Here is a 25,609-nt window from a genome sequence, read left to right on the forward strand (position 1 = left end):
TGAGGCATGATTGCTATGTACAAAGCAATGCAGAATCAGATCATTCTTTTCCCTCGTCTTTCCTGGCAATCAGCCTGAAGGACTGTGAAAAAAATTGTACTCTGAACCTATTTGTCAATTTATGGTACGATTCAAAAGGCATGAGACTGATTTCCTATTCATTCCAGTTTACCCTTATGTTCCTGTAATGTCTCATGTACATTTTTATCTAATCTGAAGTAGGGTAAACCTGAGAGAAACTGCTGTCTTTCATTCTGCTCCCTGCTTAACTTTAGCTCTTAATGAAACAGTTTTAACAGGCACATCTCTGCAAATGTCCTTGGCTTCCAAGAAAGAAAAAAAAACCTCATAGAATTAGCCAAATAGCTCAAATATAATGGTAGATCACAAAAGTAAACAGACATTAAATAAATAAACATAAAATATTACAAAGCAGAAGCAGATTATTGTATTTCATTTTCTTTTACTTTGGTTTAACTCCTTACTGGAACTGTGGCTGCTGAAACAATAGTGGCCCCATGTGAGCTGCTGGATTGCAGCTCCTGACTGCAGTGTCTCTTTCCCTGCTTTACTTGAGCACTGGTGGGGAGCTGCCTGGGGTAAAGTCCAAAGGTGGAGGGAAACATTCAGGGAGAAGTGGACAATGGGCTTCTCCCTGCTAAAGAATGAGAAATTCACAGTGTCCCAACTGGAGCTGTATGGAAAGAGAGGTGTTGGGATTTTACAGACATCCTCTCCATACTACACCCAACCAGCAGGAAGCAGCTGCTCACTGTCCCCCATAGCAGAGAATAAGCAATGAAGCCACATATAACACCAGCAATGCCCCATGCAGCATGGCTTAAATTCACCCTCTCTGAAGTCAATGCATCCATCCTCTCTGACTCTTAAATCTCACTCACCTCACAGGGTTTAATTCTTTAGGACCACAACCTTCTGTTAAAACTCCAGCAGATGTAAACCTACTGTTTTCAAATACATACAAGCCAAAAAGTAGCTTTCTTTTTCCCTTTGCATCCAGCTTTGCTGAACCCTGAAGTGATCTTTTCTCAGTAACTCTATTTCTGCTCTCTTCCCAGTTACAATATAGAGAGATAATATAAACACTATGGATAATACATATACATGTATCTGTACATACAAATGCATATGTGTATATGTGTGCATATATTGGTATATTTTCTTTGTATCTATCTATCTACCCATCCACATACATACAAACATACATACATACAAACATACATGTATACATACATACATACATACACAAATACATTCTTTTTCTAGGAGATGTAGAGCAGAAGCAAACTGACCGAGCCAGCTGGAAGCGAGAAGGCAGGAGGACTGTGCTACAACGCCCTGAACTGCCTCGGCTCTCCCGGCTGCTCTGTGCTCACCCTGCTCGCTCCCGGCTTTTTGAGGATGCGACAAGTCGCAGTGCCGGGGCGCAGCATCCTCGGAGGAGCGTGTGTGCTCCCCCCGCCCGGCCCCGTCCAATCAGGGCGCTGGGGGAGGGATGCTCGGGGCAGGGATGCAGGGTTGCCAGGCGACAGCAGCGTCCCCGTGTCCCGTCCCCCCACAGCCCCGTCCTCCCCCCGGGGCCGGGCTGCGCTCTGCCCGCGCTGCCGGCGCAGTTAAACAGCCGCGGGGAGCCCCGCAGCATGGGGCGCGCCTCCTTCCCACGGCTTCTGCCACAGCCCCGCTCCCGGCCGTGCCAGGAGCGGTAGCCAGCTCCGGAGTGAGAATTAGGAAGGCAGTCAATGAATAAATGGTAGGGATAAGGCTCAGCCTGCCCCTCCGAGCAGCATCGAGCGCCGGGGGAGGCGGTCTGCGAACGCCAGCCAGCTCCCACTCCCTGTCTTTGCAACTCTAGGTCGCCTCCTAATTTAAAGCTTTGCACCAATCCCCTTTGCCCGGAAAGGAGAGGAAATCTAGAAAGATGCCAGGCTGCGAAAAGGGACCCCAATTGACAGCGCCGGTCCCAGGCGCTGCCTGGCTAAGCAGAGCCAAAGTTGGTCAGAGGAACGGGAAGCGGGCGCTCCAGAGGAGAGGGGAAAGGAAGGGGATCATCGCTTGGTGATCACTACCTCTCCGTCCCGTTGTCCCCCTCTTCTCCTTCCCTCGCAGCTTACCTCTGACCACTTAGGAGGCCTTGATGAGCTTCCATCGGGATCCGATCCAAGGCGGGGGGGAGAAAGGGTGATTGTTCCCAGAGGAAGCGGCTCACACAAGTTTGGGGAGTGAGACTCCCCGGTGGATGTTTAACGAGCACATCGGGAGGCCCGCGATGCCCGGGGGCAGCTGGAGACCCCCACCAGGACCTATCCTCATTGCACGGTAAGAAGCTGGGCACGGCTATCCCGCGTCCTGGTCCCTGCATCCCACATCCCCCCTCTGCATCCTGCGTCTGAATTCGCGCATCCCGGTCCTCACATCCCCGTATCCCGCATCTCAACGCTCGCATCCCACTCCCTGCATCCCACACCCTGCAGCCTGGATCCCTGCATCCCGGGTCCCTGCAGCCCACCCCGCCCCACTCTGCCCTCCGGACCAGACGCAGCCGCTGCCCCGGGGGTTGCGGGTTGTGCAGCCAGGAAAAAGTTTAGAGAGGCGAAATGCAACGAGGTTTCCTGACGAGATTCGGGGGGCAGGAGAAACGGGGAAGGGGGAGCAGAAGGAGAACAAGGGCTTTTGCACTTGCAGAGGAAGAGTAGGGTTCAGGGGCACCCCTGTGGTGGACAGCTGGGGGGATTGGGGCAGTGTGCAGAAAGGAGCTGTGTCCAGATGTTGTCCAGAGGTTCCTGCTCCCACAGGCTTTGGGGGTGAAAGGATGAGATCTCAGCTTGCCATCCTATGCCCTTCCTTATCCTGGGGTGGAAAGTGCCAAGCCAGCAGCTGGGAAAGCTGTGCTGAGTGCCCAGCTCATCTCCCTGGATCTGCTCCTGGGAGAGAGGGGGAGAGAGGTGGGGAACCTTAAAGAAATTGGAAGTGCTTTGCTGCTCTGGGAATATCTCCTCTGCAGGGACCTGGCTCGCTCCAGGATCCTAAAATTGGATTATTTCAAAAAGGAAGGAGAGACTAGCAGGGATGACATAGCCATTGTAACTCTTCCTCAGATATAGAATCTGTGTGTCCATGTGAGTACACAGCCAGCTGTGCAGGGGTGTGTGTGCTTCTGGAGCTGCCTGTGCCTGTGGATGTGCCTTGCCCATGTCCCTGTGTCTCTGGGTGTGCAGGTGTGTGTATCTGTGCTGATGTGTTTGCTTGGATTCATGTGGATGTTTTACATGTACAGATTCATAGGGATGTGTTTTTTATTCCCAGACAGGGTTTATCTAACCCTCTGTAGACCTAGAGGTGTGTGGGTACGTACACACATCCATGTGTGTGCCTGCCACACTGGGACACACATGTGGGTGTGAGAAAGTGCATCTTTGTGCTACTGTATAAGAAGGGTTTTGGGGGGAGAGTTGGATTTGGGGGGCTTTATCCCCCCATGGTATCACAGAGATTCAGTGGATCATTTTATGTACACATCTGTGTATTCCAGCAATCTTGATAAAACTCAAGCAATTGATAAAAAACTAGGCAGGCATCTCACCAATACTGCATTGAGCTGAACTAAGGATTTGCTGGTAGTTTGTGAGTTCTTTGGCTTCTCAGTTTATGCCACCTGCTGAAGATGATTTTAGTTGTTGTTGTTGTTGTTGTTGGTTTTTTTAATTAGTTAAATCATCTTCAAAAAACATTCAGTTGGAATACTGTGAAACAGAACAGCCTGGGACACAGACTGGTACCTATTTCAGCTAGCATAATTATATGTCTCAAGCTGATTAAATATTCATGAAAACAATTTGAAAACCACACAACCCACCTGATCAAATACATCTTTTAGAAAAATTATGGTTTTCATTTTCTTGAAATGCACCTAAATCATTATAAATTCTGCTGTTATTTATGTTGATAAATGTATTATAAGAAAATTTAACTATTCCAGTTATATTGGGAAAAATTGCACATTAAGCTAATTTTATTCTTAGTTTAGGTAATAGAAAAATCATACTTCTGTACTGTTCATCCTTTGAGTGAAATCAGTAACAATTCATGCAAATCCTTCTTAATGAACTGATTATTTGAAGAGCAATGCAAGCTAATTTTCCCCTACTAGAATATTTCATACTTTAATTTCAGTGAGTTTTTCCTTGTTTGTTTGTTTGTTTGTTTGTTTGTTTTTATGGGTTTGTTTTAAGAATAATGCTCTCCACTACTCTCAATATTTCTAGAGCCCTCCATTACATATAAAATACATAACACACTCCAAAATAGAAAATATATTAGTTGTTTTACTGCTCTGTAACTTGAAGACAAGTAAAATGGCATTGGTATGAAGTACATTAAAACTAGACTTTCATCCTGGAGCCAAGATGCTTTTCTAATCACTGTTGATGTTTGCCTGGGTTACTTGTGTTGATGACCTACTTATAAGCTTCTACAAATAAAGGAATAAAGTTTTTTTTAGGCAAATGTTGACACCTTGTCTAGGAGTAAGATTCTAATTTTATCATTGAAAGACTGGATCTAAAGCAAGATGCAGGAAAAAGGTCTCTTTCTGGATTCACATAATGTTTGTACAGTTAAATAAATGTGACAAAGCAAAGTACTAAATCAGACTGGAAAGCCAAAATAAAAGAAATACATTACAAACAATGCTATCATTCAGTTCAGTGGTCTGTGTTACATAAGTGGAGCTGAATTTGGAAATGAAGGCAGTGTAGGGACATGGAGTGGCATTAAAGAAAGAACAGTTTGGATGTTTTTTGTGAACACAACTTGCCCATGGCAGTGTCCTGCAGAACATAAATTGTCCTGTGGCTCACAGAGTCTTGTATGGAATACTATAAGACATGTAAGATCTGGTTCTTATGTTGCTTATGCAGGGGTCAAATTGCAATTTTACCTTTAAATCCAGTGTGCTAATTTCTCTGTTTGCCTACAAGAATTCAGGTGGGTACATGAGTTTTGCACCCACCAAAAGTCTGGTTTAGCAGTGCAGTTTGATAAGCCAGCCTCAAGATTTCACATGGGTTGAGGTCCTGTCTACGAGGCTGTTAAATTTGCCAACATCCTACTGAAGAGACTTCATTCTCTGATCATTTCTGAAAGCTGTCTCCAAAGTCCTTCAAAATTTAACAGGGTTGCTGCACCTTGTTTACTCCAACTTGTTGTACTATAGTTATTGATCAGTTAGTATGAATTTTTGTTGTTGCTAAAGTCACTCTCAAGATGTCACAGAACACCACCAAGATGTTTGACACTCTCCAGGATCAGAGAGCATTACTGTCTAGGTGGGAATGTGTATAACTATGGCAAGCTACATCAGCTGTTGTGAAGGTGGTGTAGTATTGACTGTTGATTTTTCTGCTTATTGGTATAAAACTGAGAGCTGGTTTAAAGCTTAACCAAAAACTTAGTCCAGGTCAGAGAGTTAAAGGGAAAACTGTCCTCTTGCTCCCTCCTAGTGTGGAGAATAAGTCTTAATTCCATAGTGGGTAGTATTTGTAATGGAGGGGTATCCACAGCCAACAAAATGAGATGACCCGAGGGAGAATCAGCCACCCTGCCCCTGCAGCCAGCCCTGAATGTCCAGACAAAAATCCTGGTGGACCTGGGGTCCAAAGGTGGCAGGAAAGGAGGGCAGTACCCTTCAGTGGTACCAACCTCCTAAGTCTCTGCTTGTGACTGTTTCTTGCAATGAATTCTAGCTGATAGTTCAGCCCTGAACTGGCAGAAAAAAAAACTTGGAACACATTTCATTTTATGAAAATAAAGATTGACTGAAAATCCTGAGTTTAATTTAGCAGCAAGAGTAAAATGACAAAAAAAAAAAATTCCCCCAAGGCACAATGCTGCCTGGGAATAGCCTCAGTGCAATTGTCAGGTGCTTCCACTGGGACAAAACCACAGTTCATTGTTAGAGTGCTTCAGCTATTGCAGATTAGTGCAATTTCTTCAGGTCTCTTTCTTCAGGTAAGCCCAGAATGCCATATGTGATCTCAATGGATTTGCTGGTTTATCTATTGTCTTAAGAGGTTTTCAGACATTAATTTCAGGGATGTGCAGATTTTCAAAAATACTGCAAGAAATACACTGTCTTGTTTCCAGCTGCCTCTTGAGAGTAATGCAGTCAATTTTCATGGGGGATAAATCACTGTGAACCTATCAAAGCCAGAAAGTTACAAGAGCTACAGCAAATTACACCAAAATAATAAAAAAAAAAAAGGCTGTAGAACTATATTGCTTTTATCTTATATTGGTCCTCTCACATATAAAATGATGCAGTTGGAAAAACTATCATGCTCGTTTTCATAGCCATGCTGAGATTATGGGAGTATTTGCACAGTCAGCAATGATACTGCTTGGGTAGGAACATATGAGCTCCTCATGTATATCAACAGGCTTTCCCAAAAATGTAAGAGTCAGGTTAGCAGCTTTTCCAAAGTGGCTAAGACCCAACATACCCACATGGAAAAACACGGCCTTAACCCCAGTTTCTGAGGCAGCCTTCCTTCAGGACACTTTAAAGTCTAGCAAGTGGCTTGAACTTGATAGTACTGATGACCCTGACCTTCAAAGTCACTTTCCCAGTGCATCCAAAGGGATACAGCATGATCACCAAGTATAAAAACCTGATCAAATATGCATCAAGCAAGGTGCGGAGAGAGGGAATCACTGATAAACCTTTCACAGATGAAATGGGAACTTGGGCTTTTGGTGGGTGCTGTCAGACCTTGAAATTCTCCATTAGAAAAGTGAATAGAGGAGGGAGAAAAAGTTGTGAAACATAAAAAAAAAGATTGAGGAAAATATCTCTGCACAAGACAAAATGGGAAAAATAAAGAGAAGCAAATTGCTTGATAGGAAAGGCAAAAAATATCAGTAGAGATACTCAAATTACTATTCAGGCTGGAAGAGAAGTAAATTAAATGATAAGTCAGTTGTGGGAAGAAGAGATTTTAAGGCAGATGAAGGTGGTGAAGTCAATGGAGATATTGTCAGATTCCAGAGGAAAATCATGCAAGTCTGAACAAGAGAGAACTAACTCAAAAGCTAAGTGGGAGACCACAAAGTCAACAAATTCATAGGAGAGAACTGTATTAGGAGAAATCATGGGATAATTGGTTTTTCATGTGAAGAAGGATGAACACATTAGTTTAGAGTACCCTTTAAGGAACAGGGTACCTGAAAGAAGGGTTGCTCAATAGGTGAGGTAGAGTATGCCAGTGAGAAGAAACAAAAGTGCTCTTGAGAAAATGAGAAGTGCTTGAGGAGAGAACAAAGGGAGGAATAAAATAGAGAAGCAAAATGAAAGGATTGGGACTGGCATGACATCAGAGGAAAAGCTCTGACAAAGGCTGGAAGAAGGGATTGACAAAAAAAAAAAAAAAAGGAAAGAAAAGAAAAGAAAAGAGTATCAAAGGGTGTGGGAGGTACAGAAAATACAGAAAAGTCAACTCTCACTGGTACAGAGGAGGAGCTGGAGCCTGGGCTTGCCAGGAGGAAAGAACTGAAGGGAACCTGGAAAATGAGAAAAACCTTTGTCTAGAACATGACATGCTGGTGGAAGACAGAGAGAAGAGAAAATGTGCAGAATGTAGAGTCTGACAGCACCCTCAGCTGAGGGTAAAACATACATTAGCTTCCACTCCCATGAAAAGCTCCACTACTGAGCCCACACACAAACCAGGGACAATTCTTGTGTTACCTGGATGGTGCATCTGGAGAAGGGACACACAGCTACATGACTGCATGAGCTGGGGCTCTGCAGAGCCTCAGCCCCTGTGGGTTATGGTGCTGCTCCTCCAAAGGACACATTGCTGAGCTGACAGAGATCCTGCCCTGTGCTCTGGGAAGGAGGATGCTGCAGGCAGCTCACCAGGTCTGGGATTCAGCAGCAAGGGGGATTCTTCCCTGGGATGAGCCCTGCAGAGAAACTGGATGAGATAAGTGGGCAACAAGGGGCTGCCTGGTTGTATTGAGAGATTCTAAACTGCTTCCAGCAAAATTAATGTGTCAGATGCCAAATCTAACACTAAAGGGACATTAATGGCTTGCAACAGGCTCTGAACACTGTGCAGTCCAACTGATGCTGAGTTGTAGGATGGGATGCAAGTTGAAAAGGGTTTGAAAATCTTACAAAACATTGTTTCACACCTAAATTCCTAAAATTTATCCCCAAATATATTCCTAAATTTCTTTCAGCCCCAAAGGTTCCTAAATATTGTTTCATCAGTGGTGTGACTCCCTGCTCCACAGACATGTAACAGCAGGGCTACAGAAATTGTCTCTGTTTTAGGAATGCAGGTTAAACACACTCCTCCTCCCTGGTGAGGAAAGAAGCCCTGTGGGAAGCTAATCTGGGGTTCTCTGAGAGCCTCCTAGACCAGTACAGACCTTTTTGACCTTGAGCTGTTAAAAGTACAGCTCACCTGTACATCAGGATGGTTATTTTCCATAACATGGCTGTGATTAAGTCTCCTTAGATCCCAAACTGCCCCCAGCTTGTGTGTGCCAGGGCTCCACTGTGGTGCACCTGCAGCTGTGCTTGAGGGAACATTTCTACATGTGTGTTTTGTAAGAGATTTTTGGCTGAGGTATTTTTGGATCCGGTACTTACTGCCTTGCAAATTCCGTATTGCTTTATAATCATTATGTATTATATTGTTATTACTAATTTAATTCACATTGATTGCATCATCTAGGGAAGAAATTATCAGGAAAGCATGAGAAGACAAGTTCAGCTAGTGTTTAAAAATATCACATTTGTAATGCTTAGCAGGAATTGGCTGCCCTACTGTTAGACTCACATAGCAAGAAACGTGATAAAAGTCAAGAAGCAAATTTTAGGGAGGGTTCCAGAACTCAAAATGATTATTTTTCCACTTTTATTTATCTGTGTTTTCATGACAAGAGAAAGCAAATAAATAGACAAAAGGATAGAAGCAAAAAAGAAAGATATTGTTCAGTCACATATGTAGGGTTCAGTGCTGAGGTATTAAAAGAGTATGCATGGATCAGCTCACATGGCTAAGAAATGTCAAAAATTATATTTCTCTGCAAAACTATTTAAAAATTGCTATTTTTATGCAAAAAATATAATTGGTCTTGTCATAACAAATTTAAAAGTTTTCAAAAACTTCCTTAAAAATTTTGATGAGATTATGTGTGTATTTGAGTGTTCAGTGCCACTAGTCAGGAATATGACTATGGACTTCTTTGCTTTTTATCATAGGTTTTTAATGGCATTTTTACAAATCTTTAGTCAGCCAGAAAGACATCTTCACTGTATGTCAACTGAAACTGCCTTTGGTTCCTTTGTAAAACTTCCAGATGTTTCTGTAATACCACAAATTGTCTTGATTTTACCTTGTTACAGGTATATTTTACCAGTATTTAACTCTGCCTTGCAAAAAGCAGGGGAGAAAACCACCCACATGGGGCATCAATGTGGTAATATTGGATTAAACTTTGGCAAAATCATGTGAAAAGGATACTTTACAACAGTTAGTAGATTTTACAGTGCATTATTTGCATAGAGACTTTTAAGTTTCTTGTTTTCCTTATTATGAAATACTTGTCCATAAAATAATATTTTAGTAGAAAATTTGTAAAGTTTATAGGAATCTTCTTAGATATTTTCCAAGCACTGTAAGAACACAGCAAAGTATACTTGTTAAATCTATCTTGCAAGTGTTTCATTGTGTTCCCTTGGGATCTCTTAATTGTGCTGCTCATTTTGTTCCCTGCAGCCACCATGGCTTTAGAAGAGCCCTGACAATACCAGAGATCAGCAGACAATGTCTTTTATTAAACAGGTGCAAGCTCATCCTACACTGACTGATGATGAGGTTGAGTTATCAGGAAAGTCTTTGCTGTCAGAAGTTGAGGAAAAGGAGTGTGGAAATGGTAGACCAACACTCAAATCTCTTTTAGCCAAATACTCCCAAACCATACAGCTCAAGCTTCTTTATCACACCATTATTACAAAATGCATTTACCTTTAAAAAAAGGGCATTTGCTTCATAACCAAGAAAAGAAATAAACTATCTACCTCAGGTCCTAAAAGCAGAACAAACCCCACTGCTGTTCCAACAAAAGCAACATGCAGCCCATGTCTTTTTCATCCATTCACTTGCCTCTGTAGCTGTCATAAGGTGCATTTACAGATGGCAAATCCCACAGCTGATTCATTAAGATGATTTTATGGGTGAAAAGAGAGCATGACTTAATGGAGTCACTCCAGGAATACAAATAAAATCACATAATTTTCAGAGGATAATATCTTTCCTTTCTGAAGTGGACTTTAAATCTCTAAGAGAACAGCTCTGCTTAAAGCAATCTTTGCTTCTTCACTCAGGAGTGATCTCCAAATAATTGTGCAGTTTAGCTGAACTTTGCTTTCCTTGGTATCCTAGGAGAAAAGCTCTGACAGACTGGGAATTTTAACTTGTTTGTAATGTAAACTCAGTATACTGGTGGTGCTTTTCCAACACTCCAGAAACTGCTTGGGAGGAAAAAGAAATAAATAAAAAGGCTTTGATCCTCTGAGCAAACAAAGAGGGGAGAAGGAGGTTAAAAGAACCATCATTTGTTAAAGGCAGAGAAGGAAAATGTGGGAAAGGTGTTTCTATTTTAACAGTTTCAGAGACTGAAAGAAATATCAGACACTTCAACAGCTTTAGAGGGTTCTGAGGAATAAGGTTTGATGCTTTAGTTTTATTGTGTCATTGACATTTTTGAGATTTCTAAGGATTATGAAATTCTCAATAATATCAGTTGTCTAAACAAGATTTTTTTTCCCCAGAAGCAGATATCCAGGACAAAGCTTAGTGATTAATGCTAATACCTTGAGTATCAAGCTCACATAAACATATTCCTAGTGGCATTATTCAGCATGGAGAAAGGATGAATTTAGTCTGGAAGTAACACCAGGTCCTGGGAGCTGAGATTTAATTAGTATATCAGGAGTTTTGGCCAAAGGGTGGAATGTAAATTGAAGATTGCAGTAGCAAGGAGGGGTGTGTCCCAGCTGTGTCCTGCTGGATGCTTATCTTTGAGAGATGCTTCCACTCCCAAAATGTAGGTATTTTGACCAGTAGGTAAGATGAAGTTTAGTCTTTCATTACTTCAACTTATCTGCCTGTCTGTTTCACATTTTTTTAAGGAAGGAAGCAGACAAATAGTTCCACTTAGACCTAACTACCTTAAATCAATGTCCAGGGAGCTGCTGCAGTGTAATAGGGTTTCTTAGCCCTGTGATTTCCTGGCGAGGGCACAAGGTTCCAATTAGAACTTACCCTGAGAGAGTGCAGGGTCCATTAGGATAGAAATGGATGGAAAGAACCCCTTTTTATGTAAGATCCTTCATTTTCAAAGATTGTACACAGTGTTCCCTTTGCCTGAACACAGCATTTATAGTTCCACAGATAATGGCACCAGAAAGGACCTCGTCTGATCCATCTCCCCCTCCAAAGATGGCATAAACTGTCTTTAAGTGTTTATTAACTGATACTTGTTGAATGATTTCCTTAAAATCTGCAATGACAGACGTTTCACAGCCTCTTGCAAAAGCATATGTCTTAAGTGCTTCACTGCTCTTATGTACAGAAGGTCTCCAAAAGTTTAACTGAATCCCACTTTTTGCAACCAAGCCTATCACTCTTATCCTCTCTACTATGGAAATTTGAAGCAATTCAGTATTTTCTTTTCCATTCCAACCTTTTATATTGCAAAGGGATTAGATTTTGGCTGTTAAATGTTCATTTAGGTAATGTTCTCCTCAGTCATCTCCTCCTGACTCAGTGAAATAACTGGTTTTCTTTTGACATTTGCTTTTTTAAGTAGCTTGTTTTTCTTGCTGCTTTCCTTTTTGCCTTCTCCAGTAGCTTGTCTGGACCCATACCCAAAAGATGAGTACAGACGATGAAGGCCATGATTTCCCTTGTCTTGAATACAGCATTTCTCAAAGAAATCTTTTGTACCATTTCTTTCTTCTGCTCTTCAAGCCTCCCTCCAGCCAACATTTTGCCCAAAGAACCCTCAGGAGCTGCACAGAGCCACAGTGATGCTCTTATCCTGTCACATTTCAATTTGGTATATTTTTTCTTGACCTTTTGTGGTCATTCCTAGTTTGCACCCACATCACCTCCAACCAAGTAACTGTCAGCCCTCACATCCACATTAATGTTTCAGAAGGAAGTTTTTTAAGGCAGTTTGAAGAAGCTGTTGCTCTGTCTTTGCCAGAAGGGTCTGTGTGGGCCACGGCGCCTCTTGGCTCAGTCACTGCTAAAGAGTGGAGATGCTTGGCTGCTCCATTGTCTACCAAGTGTCATGTGCAGGAGGGGAATCCTCCAGACCAGCTCCAAGCATAAAATACACAGATGAATGTTACAGAGTGATGATACAGATGTGTGGTGGGTACTCCTTTGGGTATTCCAGCTGTAGGAAAGGAAGAAGCTGCTCAGCTCTCAGGCTCATAATCACAGAGCCAGGAGGTCTCAAATGAGATGTTCAACCTTGCTGCTGGCAAACCCACACAGAGTTCATCTACCTTAAGCTTGATGAATGTGGCAGTAGGCGAGAATCCAGAACTTCATGACTCCTAGACATATTTTGTGCCTCACTTGCTCAATTTATCTTCTTTTATTAAGACTCAAACTTTTCCCTGGACAGCCTAGAATATTTCCCAAAATGTCCAGGACATGGATAATGTCAGAGAGGTCCTAATGAAGCTGCCACAGGTAATTGCCCCAAAGACTCCTAAGAGAACCCTTTACATCTGTTAAGTTCATGCATAAGAGAGTATTAGTTACCACTAAAGAACAAAACAAAACAAAAAAAACCCCAAAAACCAAAAAACAAAACAAAAGAAAAAGAAAAAAATTCAGGAAGGAAAAATAAAAAGCTCATGTATCTGTAGTAATTCATGGAACACCTTAATATTCAAAAAAAAAATGTTCCCTCTAGCCTTCAAATTAATCAACATGCTGTTTTAATATACCTCAGTGCATTAAAACACATCCAGTCCAACTCACTTTTTCCTGACCATTAACTTCCAAGCCTTGAATTCCCCTGAACAGGTAAGCAGCTGCTTTGAAGATTTGACTGGCCTGACCCTACCATAGCACAAACCACCATTATGTGTGAGAGAAGTCCCTTTTCTCTAACTTGGTCACATTGGACAGCTAAATAATCACTCCTGGGATGCACTGAGTGAAAGGGAAGATTGGTGTCCATGTGAGACAGAAATATTTTTGGGATAAGCAGACACAGATAGGCATATTCAGGGAACCCATGGATGCATCTTGATGTTTTTTTTCTCTCTGCTTGTAGCATAGACAACCCCAAATGTTAGCGTTCAGGAACACATGATCACGAGAAATGATTATATGCAGGTGCTTTTATTGAAGAGCTCTGGGTGTCAGGGGTAAAGACCCAAATCTGACTCTGACATAGGTTCGGGATGGATACGCTTTTATATTCTATCGTTACATAACTTTCATGTTAATTATTAAACTTACATTGTTCTATAGTATACATAGATTTCAGCCAAGCATGGCCACCCTAGACTAGGAACATACAGTTTCTCATTGTTTTTCTTATGATTATACAATAATTATTTTAATCACTAAACAATCATTTCAGCTAGCAATTATACTACTTATGCAGGTAAAACACAAGGCTTAACATTTCAGAGTTTATCTTAGCATTTTCCAGGGCGCCACTATCACAAATACTCATCTGATATGTTGGCTCTTGAACCTAGATCATACTAAATAAATCAAGTACTTAAGATACACTGTCTGATCATGGTCAGCAGGGCCTGGCATTGTAATGCCACTTATTGAATAGCCAACAGTGTGTTCCCAAGGCCTTAAAAAACAGTTTCCAGGTAGAGTCGTCTCTATTTAATCAACAGGACTTATCTCACTAGCATTTTAGAGTGCTGCAATTTTTTGCAACACTTTTTTTAAAGTGCCAGGTAATAGGTCCTCTAGCATGTCCCATTTTTGTCCATTCTCATTTATGAGATGGTTTCCATGCCAATGATTATAATTAAATACTAACATAAGTAGTTTTCAAAAATAAAAGCACACTTGGAATGATCCATGTTTATCTTTGGAGACTAAGAGCAGCAAAGACTAATGGATTGAGAGGGATTAAACACAAGGCTAATTGTTCATTAGGCAACCTAAGACCAATTAAGTGTGCTAATCCATTCAATATTTTTTCTAGCTATTTCCATTATTATCCATGTCAAAATTATTTTGCATGTATTAATTCACCTATGCTTATTTATTAATAACAAAAACTCACTTGAAATGCAGGTCTTGCAAACTATAGCCTTTTCTCAAGCAAAACTTCCATGATAGCAGTAGCAGGAGTTCAAGATGTGACTGGAACTCTCTGTTCTGCTCTTCTCTTAAAATAAAATGTAAATTCTTTCAACAAGATTAATGTGAGTGCATTCTCCATCTGTATTGATTCCAGATACTCCCCATGTTTAATTAAGACATATTTTTATGCAAAATTATGCATAGTTCTATGCAGTGTTCAATGAAAGTGGTCCAGACTGTACCTGACCAAAAGAATTGATCTAAAAGTTATTGCTGATTGCTGAATATAATTATGTATTGGTTTTTACGTTATTTTGATGGGTAATTGGTTATCTCTTTGCCAGATAAGTAGACAGAGAGTTATTGATAGCTTACTTGATCATCATGTCTTCCAAGTTCTAAAAAGTAATTTTTTTTTCCTGCTCCTTTACACATTAATATTGTCAGATTTTGGCTTCCAAAATAATCCTTGGGGGAAAACAGACTTCATGAAATTATTCACAAAGATGTTATCACAAATACAGGAAATGAGCCACAGGCCAGGTAGCAGTGCAACAGGAATAGGTTTAAGGCTATGGAAGCTCAGAAGCAGAACATGACTCAACACTATGGTATCATATTGCTGTGAAAAAAGGAAATTTTCCACTAGGATTAATTAACAGGAATATTCAAGATACAGAATGTAAACATTAATGTCTACTCAACACCAGTAGGGCCACTTTCAGAGTATGGTGCCTGGCTTTGAGAAATATGTTTTAAGAAAGAAAAAATCCCTTTATAAATCCCTTGGAGTGCACAGAACATAGAGAATTGTGTGGAACAAATAGATTTGTCACAGGTAAGTAGAAGGCTTAAACTGTCAGAAAGACTAGACCTCAGAAAAGCTTTTAATTGTAAGGAATGGGAAAGACAGAATAAACTGCTGGGAAATCGAGGAAGTCCCTGTCACCAAAAAAAAGTTACCCAAGACATGAGTTAGATTAGACATAAATAAAATTGATCTTGATTTGGGTAATAGCAAAGGAAGATCAAGATTTTCAGGATCCCTTCTAACCCTCTTCTTCTCTCAGTGACCTGAACATAATTGAGGGTTCCCATCCCAGGGTCTGTGTTTTGCAAACCTCTCGTGGTGAGGAGCAGCAGAGGCAGTCAGAGCAGAGAGCATAACACTCCTCTTGTGGAAGAGAGGGGGAAATAGACAAATTGCAGGAGAAAACAAGGTGGTCCTGCAAGAGAGAGGCAAGCTCTGGCATGCAGGGGCAAATGACAGGGCAAGAAGGGATCACAAGTCTCTGCTCAGTTCACACGCAGACTCCTTATGAGTGGCTTCAGAAAAGACAGACACATCTTGTAAAGGCCATGAGCAGTCTCCCCTCTTACTGCAGGGGCTGTGCAGAAGCCCCTGTGTGTCTGCAGAACCAAGCATTAAATGAGTTCTAATATTAGGACAACAGAGAAACGAGAAAGGAGGGAGCAGCATGGCTTGTGCTGTCAACTTTAAAGTCTACTCTGCGTGTTCACAGGCTTTGATACCCTCATGTGTAGGCAGCACGCTATAAAAGGTTATAAACTTCTGTATGTTTTTGGAATATTTGCATAAGGAAATGAATGCAGTAAATCTGTTGACGTCGTCAATGCAGAACTACCGTAACTCTGAAGCTTTCTGCACTGCAGTGATGATTATGAAACTAGTAGGTAGTTTATGTTATTAACTCAAGGCTTCATCTCTAATATATACTCAGAAAACACATCAGCAAAAGCATAAACTGCAGGAACAGGAGGAGGAAATTTGTGACATGCCCTCTATCATAGATAAATTGTTAACACTGATGTTCAGTAATTATTTAATCAAAAGCATACTTAGGGAAAATCTGAAATAACAGAGAGATTTCATTTTTTAGACTAAGAGTCCTATCTTCATGTTAATTACTGAAGCAGGGTTACAGTATATTTTAATAAAAGTGTGAGATGGTATTGAAATTCAAATAACTCCTTTGAGGTTTTATGGCTCATACAAAATGCAAAGAAATTCAGAAAGAAAAATTTTTCCAATTTAATAATTCTTTCTTAAAGAGAGATAAAGAATTAGATGTTGTCTCCTAAAGAGACATTATGTTTCATCGTGAGTTTGTCAAAAAATATTCATGTAATGGATTGGAAGGATATGTCATGTACATTACACTCTTTCTTTTCTATCCTGAAGTTTTCCTTCCATTCAAAAGATACTGTATCTTTCATCATTCAAGGCCTCTCTGCATTGACCCTGGAGAATACTGAAATATTTCTTTTATCTGTCCTAAATCAGGTGAACAATAAAAACATATTGATTTTTCATACAGTATAAATAGTTCACAAATGTAATAAAAATTTAATTCAGGATTCAGTGGGTCAAATACTATATTGTGATAAATTAGCAACAAACAGTGGAGCTGGTCTATGTTACAGCAACTGGCAGTGCTGTTCAATTTGTCAGCAGTGCTGCACTTCCATCACTTCATAGCTTCAACAGATAATAACATCCTCAGTTTTGGGTTTTCCAAGTCAGCTTCTTCCTCCCCCTACTCTTACTCAAGCAGTACAGAGGACTTTGCAGCAAAATCTTTGCACAATAAAACATCTCACTTGCCCCTCTCATTGAGAGTGGCTGCTGCATTCTGAGCTTGGCCATCACCAGGAGGAAGCTGCTGAGGAGCTGATGGCATGAGAATGTGAGTCATGAACGTGTCCCAGTCCCCCAACTAGTGTAAATCAGTGTAACTGCACTGTTACAAGCTCCAAGGACAGAGGTAGCTTGTAAATACAGGAAATATAGGGGTTGTGCAACATAAATAAAGCCAGAAGAGACAATTCAATCTCCTGCCCCAAAGCAGAGTCAGTATTATTGTGTCACTTCTGGAAAAAAGGTTACTTTTTCTTGAAGTCTTGTGATGGCAAAGACTCCACAACTCTCCCAGACAGCATGTCCCTGTGCTTCAGTACCTTTGTGACAAGAACATTTTCCCCCAGTGTCTAGCCTAAATATTTATTTTTACAGTTTAAGTTCATTTCTGCTTTAGCTAATGACTGACACCAAAGTTCTTTCATCCCAATTAATTTCTCACACCCTGAGCTTGATGCAGCTTTGCTTACAATCTGGTCTGATGGCAGCTGTGATGAACCTGAGACTGCTGATTGGATTTGGAACACTCTGAGTCTCAGCCTGGTGTATCTATGCCTTCTCTAGAGGTCTGAAACTGGAACACTTCTCAGCCTGAGAGATCTTCCAGTCTGCTGAACTGGCCATCAAGCCATGAAACATTCATAGCCTCTGGAAAGAGCCAAAGTAATGCTCCTGAAAAAAAACAGAGTCCCAGGATTGGGTTTTTTTCTTTGTCACCTATTACAGGAACATTCTGTTAGGGTTTTTAACATAACAAATAGATACAAAGACATGTTTTAGGCTGTGTGATTAGTACAAAGGAAAGTACTATCTCATCAGTGGGATAATGCTTTCTTTCTAAGTTGTAGCACCTCTAATCTTGTGCTCTTCAGTGAGATGACAAACGTCAGCCTGTGCATTAAGTGGTTTTAAATGGCATGGAGTTTTTGTTGCACGATGGTTCCAACTAATGCTTAACATTATTATCTCTTATGCTCATTAAAAGAAAATGTTTAGTTTCTATCAAAGTAAGGACTTAGTGTTAGGTGAAGAAAATAGCATTGGTTTGAAAATGAAATAGAGGATAAGTAAAAGAAAGAGCTATTGCTGGTGAAAAGGGCTTTGATGAAAACATTATTGAGAATGGCAGAAATGTCTTTTTCTCTGATAATTTCTTCTCTATTAATGGCCTATTCTGCTATGATCAATAAAAACTCCTTCAAGGGTCACAGTGCTTCCCAACTTGATTACTGCAACAGAAACAAATTGGTTCAAAGCCTTTCCTGAGTAAACAGTTTCTGGTAACACTTTATTCTCCCTGTTCATTGCTCCTCACTAGGGCTTGGTCTTCTCTGGCAAAGCAGCAGAGACAGCAGCCTTGGCTAAACCTCAGGCTGGGGGGCATTTCCACAATGAGGAGATTCACTATGGCATTTTCCTGGCCCCTGCTCAACCTCACTTGGTACCAGGGTCAATTCTCTTCCCTTCTCCTGAGATGGAGGGAAGGAGCTGGGCATTGTCTGGTGGTCAGAGATATGTGTAGATTTTTCCAAGGCTCTTGTCCTCATTGCTGACTATCAGCCATGCTTTAGGGCCTGGAGCTCTTCCTCTGTTTGTTTAATCCTCCCATCCCACTGCAGAACCCAGGAACGGAGTTTAATGACATCCTTCTGATGTCTCTAAGCCACTTTCCTCCCTGAAATTTTCCAAGAGCCTTCAGAGTATGGACAGATTCCCCAGCAAGCTCCTTTTTGCCTCCTGCTGCATCTTTAGGGGGTGGTCCTCTTGAACTTCGAGGACCCTTGCTGACTTTTTCAGAGTGGCAGCAGGCAAGAATACCTGAAATTACAAAACACTGTTATTTTCTCAGCTCAAGCACATTCTTCTGGAGTAAAATTGCAATGTCTCAGAGGACCTTTGGGCCTGTAAGGAGGATCTGGATTGGTGCCTGGCACGTAGGCAGTGATCTCCTCACTCTTGCCCACAAACCTCCTGCTGTCTGCAGGCTGAGAACCTTGTGCCCCAAGCCCTTGAGGTCGTGTGTTTCTCCAGCCCAGCTAAGTGTGTGGAGAGCAACTGCAAAGGCTTAGCTGGTTACACAACTATGTTAATGATTTTGCCTCTGGGTCTCTAGTATCATTTAGTTTTCCTGAGAACTCCTCACAGTTAACCAAATACTTGCAGTTCATCTCAGACACTTCAGACTTACACCACATAAAAACCTTTCCTAGGCAGGCAAGTCATTCTTTCCACTTCAAGTCAAATGAATGGATTTCTGCTGGAGCCTTTTGCTTGTGATTAATACCAACAGTGAAAGTAATATTTAATTTGCCTCATGTCCTTTTAAAAGACCAAAACTGTCGACTCCCACTCAGATGTCTGGAAGAATAAGCAGTCTCTCACCATTGCCCCTTCCATGAGATACTCTTGCTTTTTCAGAAAAAGCTTGTGAACTTTAGGGGACAGGGGGAGACAGAAGTATTTGTCTTGTGAAAAGTACTTCTTGTACTTTTCACCATTTCTGTGACTACCAAGGAATTGGCGCTTCTATTGGCCATTTCATTCCATAGCCTCATTTTTTCTATCCAAATCAAGGAAAAGAAGCCTTTGTGGGTGGGATTTATCTCAGCAGATATAACCTGAAGCCACAGTGTGGAGGTCTACATCTTTGGAAAGTCATATTTCACTATAAAAAAGAAGAATTACACTTTTAAGGAGGGATTCAACTGACCTGTTTTGGACATCTAAAATATCTAGGAAGAGAGAAATAATGTTCAAATTTTTATTTTTTTTTTAATAAAGTGACTATAAAAGGGCCTCTAAATAAGCAGATCACATGCACAACCATATAAATCTGTTTCGTTAAAAAATCTCACCTAAAGGTGTAGGGTGGGACTCCAGTAGTTCAGGCTGTTTTATCCATGTTTCTCATAGAACTGGAATTTTAGTCAGATTTTTATTCATAGCCTGCTCTGTAACTGAACTCAAACAAGGCGCAATGTCAGCGAGAAAGGAAAACATGGTGCTGCTGGTTTTTCTCTGCTCCTTGCCAAGTTGTCCTCCCTCATTTATTTCCACAAGAGTCTGCCTTGTGTCTGTTCCAAAAAGAGATAGTTTTCTCTCTGCAACGCATAGGAGGAAGGCAAAATGTGTCTGAGATCCCACAATGCCATCTTTATTATTTGGAGATAAGTTTGTCTTGCAAAATGAATTTTCTCTCCCAGACTTCAGAGTTTTCCTGTCCATTGAGGTTTAACTTTTTAACCACACATGAAAGCAACAACTTACTTTTGCTGAGGGGGATCTCTTGCACTTTATAACTATGCTTCCTTAAGTGTACACAGATGACTTCTGTCAGAGACTGAATAATGACAGACATGGGCTACAGGAGCCTTTGCTTTAACCCAGTGCAAAGCTCCCTAAGTTCTTAGTGCTAAACTGTGAGTCTTGAAGTGGGAATTAATACAGGGAGGTCTTTTTGATTGCATTACACAAGAGGCCAGTCTGGAAAGCCAGTTATGGACCCTGTGCCTTTAGTCAGAAGATATTAGCCATTCATAATCTTCAGGGATGCAAAATTAAAACTCTGCTAAAGTGAGAAAGAAATATATTTGAAAACCTAGCAAGCATTCAAGTCCAAGCTCACTGTTCATCTTGATCTTGTTGATTTGAAAGATTTGCATTTCAGACCTTTCAGAAAACATTAAGTTATTCTTTCAATCATCACATAGTGTCAACACACTGGTCCAATATTAAGGTACTCATATATGCAAACTCTTCTCAGTTTACATACTCTGCATATGTGATAACTTTCATCTTGGTTATAATAAAGACTGAAGTAACAATTTCCTAAGCCAAAAATTTAACATTCTTAAACTAAAACACTGTTTCCTGTTCATAAAGTTGATTTGGGCTCAGAGCTTCTGTGGTTTGAGTGTGGAGGAGGTTGCACTGCACAAATTAAAGCAAATACATTTCCTTCCAAGTGGTGCTGTCAGAAAGTCACTTCTGCTAGACTGCAGTTTTCATGTAGAGGCGTTTGCAGTATCATAAATACCTGTTCTTCCTCCTCACGTCAAGAGCCCCTGAGACCTCGGGTTCCCTAATTTCCTTTTTGAGCACAGATTCCCTGACAGGGTTCACCAGAGTTTAGTTTAGTTTAGTTTAAATTTGGTGCCTGGTGGGTTGAGTTTTTTCTTTTCTTTCTTTAGCCTTTGCTGCCTTCTGTTAAAAGTTGTCGTGCATTTGAAGGGCTCCGATTAAAGGCTCGACTTTGCCTTTTCTGCATAAAACAGCAGGAATCTGAGTCCTGTAGCCCCCAGGAGTGGATTCTCATGATTTCCCTCATGTATTCCTTTCTCTTTCTCAAAGCTACCTTTTATTCCTCCTCCTCTGGTGCACTTTGCAGTGACTCTCATTCTGAAGCTGGCTCAATTAGAGCTAGAGGAACTCGTTCCTGGTGTTGTCAAATCATCCTGGAGATCCCAAGAACTGCAATCTTGCAGAGATTTCCCCACCTGCTGGATTTTCTCCCTGTTCACCAAGTCAGCTAACTTTTAGCCCCAAAAGACAGGAACATAACAGGATGACATCCTGGTTATGACATCCATCTTCTGTTCAATGGATGTGATTTTGGTTAAGAGTTCATTTCTTTACATATTGAAATCATCCTGCTGATTACTTCAAGATGTTCCAGGTAATAGCAACAACTACAAGGACATTCCCCTGCTGACCCCAAAAGAGCACACTACCTGCACTGCTCCAGTCTCACAGCCTGGGTGTATTTAACTTCAGGGTTCAGGGATTTGGGAAAATTTCTCACCTTTTTGTTCTCTCCTTGTACCAAGGGTCTATAATCACACACCTTTGCCCCAATATCTGTTAGTGTGGCAGAGGACTAATTACAGCACAGGCAGCCACTGCACCTTCACAGGGACTGCTCATAGCCCTGACCCTGCTACATTTTGTCCCCTGGACTGACCCACCAGAATGTTGCTGTTGCATTAGTGGTTTTGATGAAATTGAAGGATCTCCACTGATTTTCACTGAATAACTTCTGAGTTACAGCACCATAAATATCAGGGAAGCAGACCGAGTTATTCTTTTGTACCATTTGAATTCACAAATCCAGTGGTACCAACCCTCTTGTGATCATAGCTGCAGTTAAGTAGACTAAAGGGGCTGTTTTCATAGATAAACCTTTGTTTATGTCTCACCAGGCTTCATATTTACTGCTTAAATCAGTCAAAAAGTACACACATAACCAGGAAACAACTCTCCTCATGACTCATATATAACTAGGTCCAAACTGTTCTTAAACTTCTCCTGCCCAGAGTTAACATATTTGTTAAAATAAATCCCAACTGGCAGTGGATGACTTGAGGTACAGAACTCACGTCTAAAATTATTTGGTTCCTAATGTCACGTTGTGTTTAAAAAAATTGTGAATTAGGCTAGACATTTCATAATTCTGGACATCTGTCTTTGACAAATAAATGTATCATAGTCAAGCAAAACAGCCCTAGGAGAATATTAAAGATGTTACTACCTTTTTAAAAAGAGACTAGCATAACTAACTGGAAGAGTTAAGGCCATGTTTTCCACAAATACAGATGAACAAGCAGCTGAAGATTATTAAGATGACAGCAAAGACTGTAATTTCATAAAGTTTTTTTTGTAGCTTGTATCATACATCTGAGCTCTGTGATATCAGTGATCCTCCACACAATCTACTCAAAAATGTAGATTTTGCCTCATTGTTCCTGTTGATTGTGGGCTTTATCTGGTCATTTGACACTCTGTTTCCTGGATGATTTTTTCTGTAGTTTGGTTTGGTTCTGAGAGCTGAGAAATGCTGCAGATATTAAGCAGGGTAGGACTTTGAACTCTGTTCCACCTGCTAATTCTCCACTGGATATTCAGCACAAACTTCATCTCAACATGTAGGAAATGAGCAACAGAGACAACACCAAGGAGAAAGCATTTTCTCTTTTTGTGAACTATTTTTACCTCACAGACTGTTATTCCACTGAGCAAACTCAAGACAGGCAAAAGAAAATGCACTTTGCAGGCTCATCTTGGATCAGTTGGAATCCTCAATATCTTTAATGTGCTCATATTTTTACCACTTGGCTGGTGATGTTGTGTCTTGCAGATTGCTGTGGCAAATCCAGCAACATTTCTTCTACAGCCCGGCCATCCTGCTGTATAATAAAGTACCCCCAAAATCTGCATTTTACTAAAATAGATGCCATGATTATCTAAGAACAGCCTGCTGGGAATTTGCAGAGTTCAATGCTACATTTATATTTTCTGCAATAAAAGTGGCAGTCTGACTCCAGTTCAGCACTTTCTTCCCTACTCTCTGGACAGTGACAGTGTCATTGTTGACATTATCAATGATTATCACCATCTACCTTCTCTGCATTTCAATCTTTCCTTGTACAAGGGTAGGTGATATTCCATTAATCAAGGTGTTGTCATTAAAAAAAAATGCCCAGAGGAATTTCTATCAATTTTCTCATATTGAGATCAAAAACAACCCTTTTGTACTAGTGGTTTTTACTCCTTATTGCTAAAACTTTCCTATTTCTCCCTGTGGATGCAGAGTCTGCTGAAAATATATTATCATTAGGACTGTGTTTCTCAAAAAAGTGGAAAGGCATAGATATCAGGAATTTAATCACGGACCCATGAAGAATCACAGACCACAGGCTGAAAACTGAGGTTTTACTGTTATTGGGGAACAGCATTAAAAAAAAAAAAAAACAAAAAAAAAAAAAAAAAAAAAAAAAACTTTACCTTACAAGCAGACTTTGAGCTATCAGAACACACACTGAAAAACAGCATTTCAGAGGGATTTCTGGCTAATGCTTTGGAAGAACAGACAACTATATGGATTAAGTTTTTCTTCACCTAAATGCTTTTCTGCAGTACTTTCTTCTACATTATCCTATTGAAGAGGGATTTTGCACTCTTGGCTCCCTAGGAATGCACCTCCAGCCAAAGGATTTACCCAATGTCTCTTTATCATTTCAAAAACCACCATCAGCACTATTTATGATGAAGTGTATCAGTAGAAACATATCTCACTATGATCTCACACCCTTCCTGTCTTAGCTCAGCTGGTAGCTCCCATCCTTTTCCCATCTTCCTGGCAGCTACATCTCCACAATGCCTGTGTCCTGACACAGAACACAGCCTGATTTGGGATTGTTGGGTGGGATGTCCTACCATTTGTCAAATTGGTGCTCCCAAGACTGAGTTCAGCCCTCATTCCGTTTATTACTGGAAAAAAAATCAAGCAGATTTCCCTTTCCATATTAGTGTGATGTCTTCTCACATCACTTCTTGACAGCTTTTTTCAGCCTGTTAAAGCAGAATGATGAACTGTCATGAGAGGGTAAAACCCCACCAGTTTTTTTGCCTGCCTGAAGATTTGTGGCAGGTCTCCTGAAACCCCTCTGTGATATCAGCTCACACAGGCAGCTCTCCCTCAGCTCATGCAGGCACACAAAATGTTCACAAAGATGATACATGGGCTGTTGAGCATCCTGATGAATGTGTAGCTCAGCTTCCAACACCTCACATCTGGCAGAGATTTTCCAGGGCCACTAGTGAAATCCATGAGCTGCCTCTGTGTTATTAAGCCAACAGAAATGTTCTTATCTCCTTTTTGGAATACCAGAAGCTACAAATAGTTCTACTAATCTTAGGCTGGCCATAGTGACCTGAGGTCATTTTTCAAAGTGGCTTTGGGAAGGAGGAAGCTCCCAAGTGTAGCTGTTGGAATGGTTGGACATCCTGCCTACGTAAAACCAGATGAATTAATCTCCTCCAGTTCAGGGAGTGACAGTGTCCCTGCATTTTAAGCATTTTTTCTGGGTTGGGATGAACCTGGCTCCCTTGAGGTCTCTGCCTCTCTGCACTGATGACAGAGGGAGCTCTGTTGATACACATGGCTATCAACATTGATAGGCCTTTGAATTATTAAGATTAAATAGGATGAAGTTCACCCATTTTGCTCCTTTTTTTCACCTATGGTAAAATATACTGGAATGACTGAATTTACCTAACCTTTTTTCTTCTCACTAGAAGTTTGGATGTATTAATTTTTTATCACATTAAAATTTCAGATTTTTTTAGCACAAACTATAATGTATATTACCAGTGGAAATATTTTTATATAGTAGGGACTTTACCACATGCTTCAGTTGTTTTTATATCCGTTATTGCTGTGCCATTTTAATGCAATTTTCTGCAGACTCCCATGTTATTAACCTGCATTCATCATTTATATCCCTCTCCTGAGGCTTGTTGTAAGACTCTATAGAAAAAGATAAACAAATTACAGATACAGGAATTAATTGTTGCCTGACTGGAGCACCCCTCCCAAGGAACTTTGGGAACACTGCTTGGAATGAAGCAGCCCATAGACCACGCTGATGGGAATGGTAGGAAGAAAGTTGAATACAACTGGACTAAATCTTATAAAGGGAAACACAGAGATTAGGGCAGATATGAGAAAATGGAAGGCAGTGAAAGTGAACAAAATTACTGCAGGCCTCCAAGGAATGAG

General features: G+C 40.9%; 1 protein-coding gene across 1 annotated transcript in view; it reads left to right on the plus strand.

Annotated features, from left to right (window-relative positions):
* The first annotated feature begins 1,653 nt into the window (after nt 1–1,653).
* The window catches only part of GRM3 (glutamate metabotropic receptor 3), a 103,031-nt gene continuing 79,075 nt past the window's right edge, over nt 1,654–25,609 (plus strand). The window contains exon 1 of the mRNA XM_059847459.1: nt 1,654–2,337. The gene's annotated coding sequence lies outside the window, so the exon portion shown is untranslated. The remainder of the gene's footprint in view (nt 2,338–25,609) is intronic.

This window comes from Haemorhous mexicanus, chromosome 5 (genome assembly GCF_027477595.1).
Source record: "Haemorhous mexicanus isolate bHaeMex1 chromosome 5, bHaeMex1.pri, whole genome shotgun sequence".
Lineage (NCBI taxonomy): Eukaryota > Metazoa > Chordata > Aves > Passeriformes > Fringillidae > Haemorhous > Haemorhous mexicanus.